Below are 9,887 nucleotides of genomic sequence, written 5' to 3' on the forward strand. Positions count from 1 at the left end.
TGGGATCAAAGAAGTTTGTAGTTGCGGTACATGGAACATTTAATCTAGCGAAAGAAACCTTAGAAGAAAAGATTACAGTGTTTGAGCAGTTTGGGTTTCTCAAAGAAAAAAAATTCCCAAATGATAGATCGGGATCTGTCTATTCTGTGGCTTTCAAAGGGATGGTGAGATCACTCACACTTTCCTCAGATTCAGTGGTACATCAGCAACATGGAGATCAAGCTTGTCTACACATGTCAGCATATAGGTCAGAATGAACAAGGGATAATATGGCTACTCTTTAGTGACCAGAGGACAAATATGGCTATGGCTACAGATAAGCTCTATTATAGAGAAGCAAATTTTGTAACCAAGTGCGATGTTAGGTTTTGGTGGATTACTTTTTTTTTTTTGGTATAGATGATATTGCAGCCGAGAAATATTATGTTTAGTATGAGAATAGCTCAGCAGAGAACTGGCAGATTCTGCAATTCTTGGTCTCAGAAATTTATGAGAAAATTTGGGGTAGATAAAAAGCTCATCATTGTAAGTTGTATCTGATCTGAACAAAATCCCTATTAAAATGACACATGCACTGAATTTGTCAGTAAAAACATTTGCTAAGATTATGCCAGATAAACCTTTAATATGATTTTTCATGTTCATAGTTTTTATTTTTTCACCAAAGAACTCCAGGTAAACGCTCCACTATTGGCAATTTTAATAAGGGGTCATTTTGGCTATATAATCTTCATGATTTCTCTTGCGGTATTTCAATATGATTGGTAATTTAAAAAATTATTGCAGCCGAGAAATATTATGTTTAGTATGAGAATAGCTCAGCAGAGAACTGGCAGATTCTGCAATTCTTCTTGGTCTCAGAAATTTATGAGAAAATTTGGGGTAGATAAAAAGCTCATCATTGTAAGTTGTATCTGATCTGAACAAAATCCCTATTAAAATGACACATGCACTGAATTTGTCAGTAAAAACATTTGCTAAGATTATGCCAGATAAATCTTTAATATGATTTTTTGTGTTCATAGTTTTTATTTTTTCACCAAAGAACTCCAGGTAAACGCTCCACTATTGGCAATTTTAATAAGGGGTCATTTTGGCTATATAATCTTCATGATTTCTCTTGCGGTATTTCAATATGATTGGTAATTTAAAAAAAAATTGAGGCTTGCTGTTCAGATGGTCTCAACTAAAGAGAGTTACCCTGGATGGGACTCTAGCTTAAATTTGGCATTCCCTGTCATAACAAGGAGTGCTCTCAGAAATGACTTGATTCATTTTGGGCAGGGAAAGGATAGAAATTTGAAGAGATTGGGCAGAACTCTACTATCTATAACAGAGTTCAAGTATTATTTGGACAATCATCTGCCTTTTTAAGTTTTAGGCTATGCTGCCCTCTGCAGTTGTCACCAAGTTTTGCTTCAGTTGTAGTTTGCAAAAGTAAACACCTCATCTTTGCAAAAGCTAACAATTCATTTCAATGAAAAATGTAGTGAATTATTTGTTCTTGATAAATTTTAGTCATGTTGTGAATGAGTAGTCCAAATGTATGGCGTCTGCTTCATTTGTTTGACGAGATGGTTGATGGTCCTTACCATTACAGTGTAGATTCTAATCTTTCAACAAATTTTGAAAGTGTGATCTAGCAATTTTAATAAGGGGACTTTTTGGCTATATAATCTTCATGACGCTCTTGCGGTATTTCATAATGCTCTTGAGGTATTTCATGATGCTATCTTTCATGATGCTCTTGCGAATGATAATTTAGACAAGACTTCTTGTTCAGATTGTTTCAAGTTTCAACTAAGGAGAGTTAGTCTGGATTGGACTTTACCTTAAATTTGTCAATCCCTGTCATAACAAGGAATGCTCTTAGAAATGCCCCACTTGATCCATTTTCAGCAGGCAACGGATAGAAATTTGAAGAGTGGGCAGAACTCAACTATCTATAACAGACTTCAAGTATTACTTGGACAATCATCTACCCTTTTTAGTTTTAGTCTATGTTGCCCTCTTCAGCTACAACATTACCAAGTTTTGTTTCAGTTGTAGTAATGAAGTAGTTGCTTTGATAACATCCCTCTGGGAAGAACTCCCTTATATGCCACCGTGTCTTATTTTCGACCATTGATCTGATGTGTTAAACGATTAAAAGAGATTGTGCCGTTGGATCAGATCATTATAGTTGGAATTTTATAGTTGGAATTTTAATCAGCGCTGGTTGAACTCCCTGTTTATCTCATGCTGGAGAGATTACCCGTGGGAAGGGGCGCAACATCGACAATGGTATCATAACTGGCTAGGATTGCATCCACCGCAGATAAGGAACCCAAATCGGCAGCGGCAACAGCATCAGAGAATAAATGTGAGCAGAAATATAAATCTGCAGTTGTTGGAAGACAATATGCAACGGTTCATTTTTGGCGCCTCCAGGCAAACCAGAGAAATCCGCCGCTTCCACGGCCGTTGTTGTCTTCAACAGTCTCGTTTAGTTGCCCTTTGTCGAGAGCTAGTAGATCATTTTGGTACAATGACAACAGACCTGAACAAATCACTAGAGGATTACCAAACACCAATAAGGACTGTCACGAGGACTGCGAGTGAGTGTCCATCTCAACCACAACTCGACCAGCGATATCCTACCAACTGTACTAGTAGGAATGACTCAGATGGTTGGTTGAACCGTGATTAGATGCTTGCAAAGGAATCTCTCATCAAACTTCACACTTTCCACTCTTTTTCTTGGTTTAGGAATCCTCAAAAAAATGTTAGGCTTTAAGCGTATCTATCTGCTCGCTTCCTTGTTTTACTTTTTAGATAGGACTTATATCTCCATTTGCCGGTCTTCAGTTTCACTACAGATGCTTCATTAGTGTACTGCAGTATTAATGGGTTAATTGTCATTCCCGTTTTCTTTACGCTGAAAATGGATGTTTCACTGTGTTATTTTTAACCTTTAATTCAAAATACGCAGTGGGTTGGTATGTATTTGGCAATTTCCTTCTAAATTACCCTTGGCATGATATTTATTTTATTCGTCATCTAAATATTAGCTTGATGTTTTTGTCTAAATATTATTTTGATGTTCCATCCTGTACAAAGGAAGCTTTTAAAATATTAGTCTGATCATAAAATATGTTTTAATATAGATATTTTATAAGTTAATTATGTCGTAAGGCGTTTCCTTCTGGGAAGAACTCCCTTATATGCCACCGTGTCCTATTTTCGACCATTGATCTGATGTGTTAGACGATTAAAAGAGATTGTGCCGTTGGATCAGATCATTATAGTTGGAATTTTAATCAGCACTGGTTGAACTCCCTGTTTATCTCATGCTGGAGAGATTACCCACTCGAAACCCTTCGCAGACAGTAGTGATGGCTTCGCTGGAGTTTCGATTTCCTTGGCATCTTCTGAATTTTCTATTGAATTTTCTATAGTTATCTATAGACAAATTTCCTGGCTGCCTGCTCAGTTTGAAAATCCCAATTCAGTGGGGATGAAGATCTCAATCGGAAAAAACAAAATATAAATCAGGCCCCAGGGTAGAACCTTGATGTATCTCGGGGCACTGTGTACATTATCTGTATCTTCATGTAGGTACAAAGGATTGCATTTGCACCATTTTCAAATTGTTTTATATTTTAGACCCGGTGCCATCTGAGAAATGGACCAAGTTGAGTATCATGATGTATATTTTGTATAACTACGACACATTTGGTGTGGGACTGGCTCTTTTTCCCAAGGGTAATAATCAAATTGTAAATCTCTCCTTGCAGAAAGTCTAAAGACTTGGTTGCCCTTGTGTTGCACACAGATAGGGCACTCCTCAGACAATTTAATTACCTGCACCAACAGAATTCACAGAAATGGCAGCCTGAATCAGTTATATATGTTCTTTCAAAAATATATTGATTTAATAATGCAAATGAGTGCTTGGTTTATCTCACCTTTGGCGCACATTTGAAACAAAATAAGTGGCTACATGCTAATTGCTTCGGCTCCACAATGGCATCTGCACATAGATTTATGGGTAGAAGTTTCAGATTTTGTTGTCTGTTGTTAGAATACAGATAAATCATTGAAATAACAATGTAAAAAAAACGAATATTCTAAGTACCCAGGCATATAGAACAAGTAAGTTCCTTATCGATAGCAGATTTTGATGATGCTTGTGTTAAAACTTTGGAAATAGTGGGCATGTTCCCCATTGTTTTCTCTGTAGTATATAATACTGTTTTAATACCATTGGATCCATTAAGATTTGAAAATGGACTCTCTGGAAGGTTATGTCCATAGCTGTTGCAAGGAAAGAAACTCATTGATCATTACTTTTTTATAATAAACACTAAAACAAAACAAAGTAGCTTCTATTCAACTACTTCCAGGAACCCATTATTGACAGCTTGTTTTCTAAGTAAAATCTTTGTCATGTTCTTTATTTTACAGAACTACAGACTGTGGATGATGGTCTCTACTTTTCTTGATCATCATTGTCCCGCTTAGGCTCATCTTCGTTATTCTCCAGTACCTCAAGCAGGTACCCAAGATGATCGGTTGAAGGAAACTTGTTGAGATCTGCATAAGAGGATGAATGAAATTACTTAAATGCAAAGTGACAGTCTCTAGAGAACATGTCTTGAATAAGTGGGTATCCTAGGTTTACCTTTTGATGCCTTGGATTCTATTTCAGACTGTGGGAATCCATTAGTGAATCTATTCTCGAGGGGGTGGGAAACAACAATAGACGTGTATTCCTTTGGAGTAGTTCTTCTAGAGCTAATAACTAGAAGAAGACCAATCAATGACAAGAATCCTAAAGGCCAAGAAAGCTTGGTTATGTGGGTAGGGCTCTAGTGTCCTTGCTTGTTTTGTATTTGATAATTTTGGATTCTTTTGGTTTCTTTGTCTTGGTTCAGAATCTTAATCTCTTGTAAATTTCAAAATTTAGGCAAGGCCATTACTGGCAGCTGGCTCTGTAAAAGAACTTGCAGATCCACTTTTGGAAGATGCTTATGACATGAGGAAGATGAAGAGAATGGTCATTTGTGCAGCATGTTGTCTAAGACAGGCAGCTCAGTTTTGACCTCGAATGAACAGAGTAATTACTCTTATTCTCATTAGTTGCATATATATGTTTCAGTTTCTGATGTCAAATTTAGTTGCTTGAAGACATTTCCTTTCCTGTGAGGAGTTAGTGCTAGAATTGTGATCTTGTTCGGAGCTCATAACACAAGACTTTCAATTGCATTTGTATGCCGAGGGCTTGTCTTGTGTTGAATATGATTTAATTGTCCACTTACACCTTACCTCATTGGTACCTGTTTACTCTAAGCCTATGAAGCGAATCAAATTTTATTTTGATTAGTCCAATTGTAAGGCTATTTTTGAAACTGGACCCTGCCCCTCTTAAGCTGCTGCATGATTTAAATCCCCCTTTTTGAGCAGAAATGATTTGTAGTACTAGTGGTATAGTTGTTATACCCTGCATTAATATTTTTGTGTTCTCTGTAACGAGGACAAAGCACATTGGAGTTATATGTCCCATCTAGAACTAGCAATTGTCTCAAAAGGTACAAAGAGAGGCCGATAGGATTATTAAATTAGAATTGTTGAATTTCTCTAGAAGAGATGTTGGTTCAAGCCTACAAGGAGCAAAGAGATTTGATGTTTGGAGTTCTATGCTTTTTAGACACCATATTTCTTTAAATACAACTTAATTTTAGAAAAGTTCAACCCCAATGCAGTTCTGCCATGCAGACATACACTTAAATCGCTATTGGGCTTATGATATTGACAAATTCAAAGTAAACTAGTATACAAGAGAATGTACCAAGCTAAACCACAAGTTACACATCTTCAGACCTAAAAAAGTACATAACAATGGTTTGGCATATCAATAGCGATATCATAATTGCTTTTCCTTCCACATACATACAATTGCTCCAAAGGCAAGGACAAGAAAATTTTCAGCTCTAGTGAGCACCAGTGGGTCACCAAAACAAGTGACCACTAATGGCTTTCACATTTATACAAGGAATTGGCAAGGGACTTTACATGGACTCCACTCAACTTCAGACACAGCTTCAGCCAATATGGAGAGTGATTGAAATTGAACATAGCTAAGTAGTGGCATTGGCTCACAGTAATACACCAAGTATAAAATATTGAAGCTTTTACAGAAGCAAGGAGTAAGAAAAATTATGAAGCTCAGAGAAGTAGATTTAAATCAATCAAAGCTTGTTGAACAGCTATAATGTCCATAGAAATAATCTTCCAATGTTCTGCTCTCATGTACAAGATTTACACTTTGATCTGGACTACTGTTTGATACCAAATCATCATCAACTCCAAGCATTGCGAGTGATAGATGAGTTTGGATGTCACAACTCCCAGAGTTTTCTCCAGATTCATCCTCAATCAATTCATCTAATTCCATGGACATTGTCAATTACCTCTTGGTCCAATAAGGTAGGTCATCTCCTTCTCCTCATAGTAATTTCAAAGTCTGCAATAATAAGTTACAGACAAACAATGAGGAAGAATAAGTTCACGTTCTTACATTAACATTTATCCATTGTTTGAAATTTTACAAAGTCAGTTTAATGCAAAGGTAAGCCACTTTATTTGGGGAAACCAAAGCTTTCAATTCAAATCTTGCAATCTAGATTTCAGCTAGGATAGTGATTCTTAGGAAAGCTATATACTCTCTTGATATTGGAGCGAAAGCAGATATGCTGGCTCTTCTTGCCTATTCAGGGAGGGGTAATTTGCATACCATCAACATCTCTTCTGCGGTTTAAGGGTGATGATTTCACAAATGGAACTACTAAACAAATGTTTAGATTACAACCCTAAACACTAGGTCTAAACACCCTTTACTCTATGTCAGAAGGATATCAACTCGATATTTCATATGCCATTCTTTGTTATGGGAAAAAACAATTCTAGCACTAACTCCTCACAGGAAAGGAAATGTCTTCAAGCAACTAAATTTGACATCAGAAACTGAAACATATATATGCAACTAATGAGAATAAGAGTAATTACTCTGTTCGTTCGAGGTCGAAACTGAGCTGCCTGTCTTAGACAACATGCTGCACAAATGACCATTCTCTTCATCTTCCTCATGTCATAAGCATCTTCCAAAAGTGGATCTGCAAGTTCTTTTACAGAGCCAGCTGCCAGTAATGGCCTTGCCTAAATTTTGAAATTTACAAGAGATTAAGATTCTGAACCAAGACAAAGAAACCAAAAGAATCCAAAATTATCAAATACAAAACAAGCAAGGACACTAGAGCCCTACCCACATAACCAAGCTTTCTTGGCCTTTAGGATTCTTGTCATTGATTGGTCTTCTTCTAGTTATTAGCTCTAGAAGAACTACTCCAAAGGAATACACGTCTATTGTTGTTTCCCACCCCCTCGAGAATAGATTCACTAATGGATTCCCACAGTCTGAAATAGAATCCAAGGCATCAAAAGGTAAACCTAGGATACCCACTTATTCAAGACATGTTCTCTAGAGACTGTCACTTTGCATTTAAGTAATTTCATTCATCCTCTTATGCAGATCTCAACAAGTTTCCTTCAACCGATCATCTTGGGTACCTGCTTGAGGTACTGGAGAATAACGAAGATGAGCCTAAGCGGGACAATGATGATCAAGAAAAGTAGAGACCATCATCCACAGTCTGTAGTTCTGTAAAATAAAGAACATGACAAAGATTTTACTTAGAAAACAAGCTGTCAATAATGGGTTCCTGGAAGTAGTTGAATAGAAGCTACTTTGTTTTGTTTTGGTGTTTATTATAAAAAAGTAATGATCAATGAGTTTCTTTCCTTGCAACAGCTATGGACATAACCTTCCAGAGAGTCCATTTTCAAATCTTAATGGATCCAATGGTATTAAAACAGTATTATATACTACAGAGAAAACAATGGGGAACATGCCCACTATTTCCAAAGTTTTAACACAAGCATCATCAAAATCTGCTATCGATAAGGAACTTACTTGTTCTATATGCCTGGGTACTTAGAATATTCGTTTTTTTTACATTGTTATTTCAATGATTTATCTGTATTCTAACAACAGACAACAAAATCTGAAACTTCTACCCATAAATCTATGTGCAGATGCCATTGTGGAGCCGAAGCAATTAGCATGTAGCCACTTATTTTGTTTCAAATGTGCGCCAAAGGTGAGATAAACCAAGCACTCATTTGCATTATTAAATCAATATATTTTTGAAAGAACATATATAACTGATTCAGGCTGCCATTTCTGTGAATTCTGTTGGTGCAGGTAATTAAATTGTCTGAGGAGTGCCCTATCTGTGTGCAACACAAGGGCAACCAAGTCTTTAGACTTTCTGCAAGGAGAGATTTACAATTTGATTATTACCCTTGGGAAAGAGAGCCAGTCCCACACCAAATGTGTCGTAGTTATACAAAATATACATCATGATACTCAACTTGGTCCATTTCTCAGATGGCACCGGGTCTAAAATATAAAACAATTTGAAAATGGTGCAAATGCAATCCTTTGTACCTACATGAAGATACAGATAATGTACACAGTGCCCCGAGATACATCAAGGTTCTGCCCTGGGGCCTGATTTATATTTTGTTTTTTCCGACTGAGATCTTCATCCCCACTGAATTGGGATTTTCAAACTGAGCAGGCAGCCAGGAAATTTGTCTATAGATAACTATAGAAAATTCAATAGAAAATTCAGAAGATGCCAAGGAAATCGAAACTCCAGCGAAGCCATCACTACTGTCTGCGAAGGGTTTCGAGTGGGTAATCTCTCCAGCATGAGATAAACAGGGAGTTCAACCAGTGCTGATTAAAATTCCAACTATAATGATCTGATCCAACGGCACAATCTCTTTTAATCGTCTAACACATCAGATCAATGGTCGAAAATAGGACACGGTGGCATATAAGGGAGTTCTTCCCAGAAGGAAACGCCTTACGACATAATTAACTTATAAAATATCTATATTAAAACATATTTTATGATCAGACTAATATTTTAAAAGCTTCCTTTGTACAGGATGGAACATCAAAATAATATTTAGACAAAAACATCAAGCTAATATTTAGATGACGAATAAAATAAATATCATGCCAAGGGTAATTTAGAAGGAAATTGCCAAATACATACCAACCCACTGCGTATTTTGAATTAAAGGTTAAAAATAACACAGTGAAACATCCATTTTCAGCGTAAAGAAAACGGGAATGACAATTAACCCATTAATACTGCAGTACACTAATGAAGCATCTGTAGTGAAACTGAAGACCGGCAAATGGAGATATAAGTCCTATCTAAAAAGTAAAACAAGGAAGCGAGCAGATAGATACGCTTAAAGCCTAACATTTTTTTGAGGATTCCTAAACCAAGAAAAAGAGTGGAAAGTGTGAAGTTTGATGAGAGATTCCTTTGCAAGCATCTAATCACGGTTCAACCAACCATCTGAGTCATTCCTACTAGTACAGTTGGTAGGATATCGCTGGTCGAGTTGTGGTTGAGATGGACACTCACTCGCAGTCCTCGTGACAGTCCTTATTGGTGTTTGGTAATCCTCTAGTGATTTGTTCAGGTCTGTTGTCATTGTACCAAAATGATCTACTAGCTCTCGACAAAGGGCAACTAAACGAGACTGTCGAAGACAACAACGGCCGTGGAAGCGGCGGATTTCTCTGGTTTGCCTGGGGGCGCCAAAAATGAACCGTTGCATATTGTCTTCCAACAACTACAGATTTATATTTCTGCTCACATTTATTCTCTGATGCTGTTGCCGCTGCCGATTTGGGTTCCTTATCTGCGGTGGATGCAATCCTAGCCAGTTATGATACCGTTGTCGATGTTGCGCCCCTTCCC

The sequence above is a fragment of the Pinus tabuliformis genome, chromosome 6 (assembly GCF_031772625.1).
Source record: "Pinus tabuliformis cultivar Carrire ecotype Pingquan chromosome 6, CPIR1, whole genome shotgun sequence".
NCBI lineage: Eukaryota > Viridiplantae > Streptophyta > Pinopsida > Pinales > Pinaceae > Pinus > Pinus tabuliformis.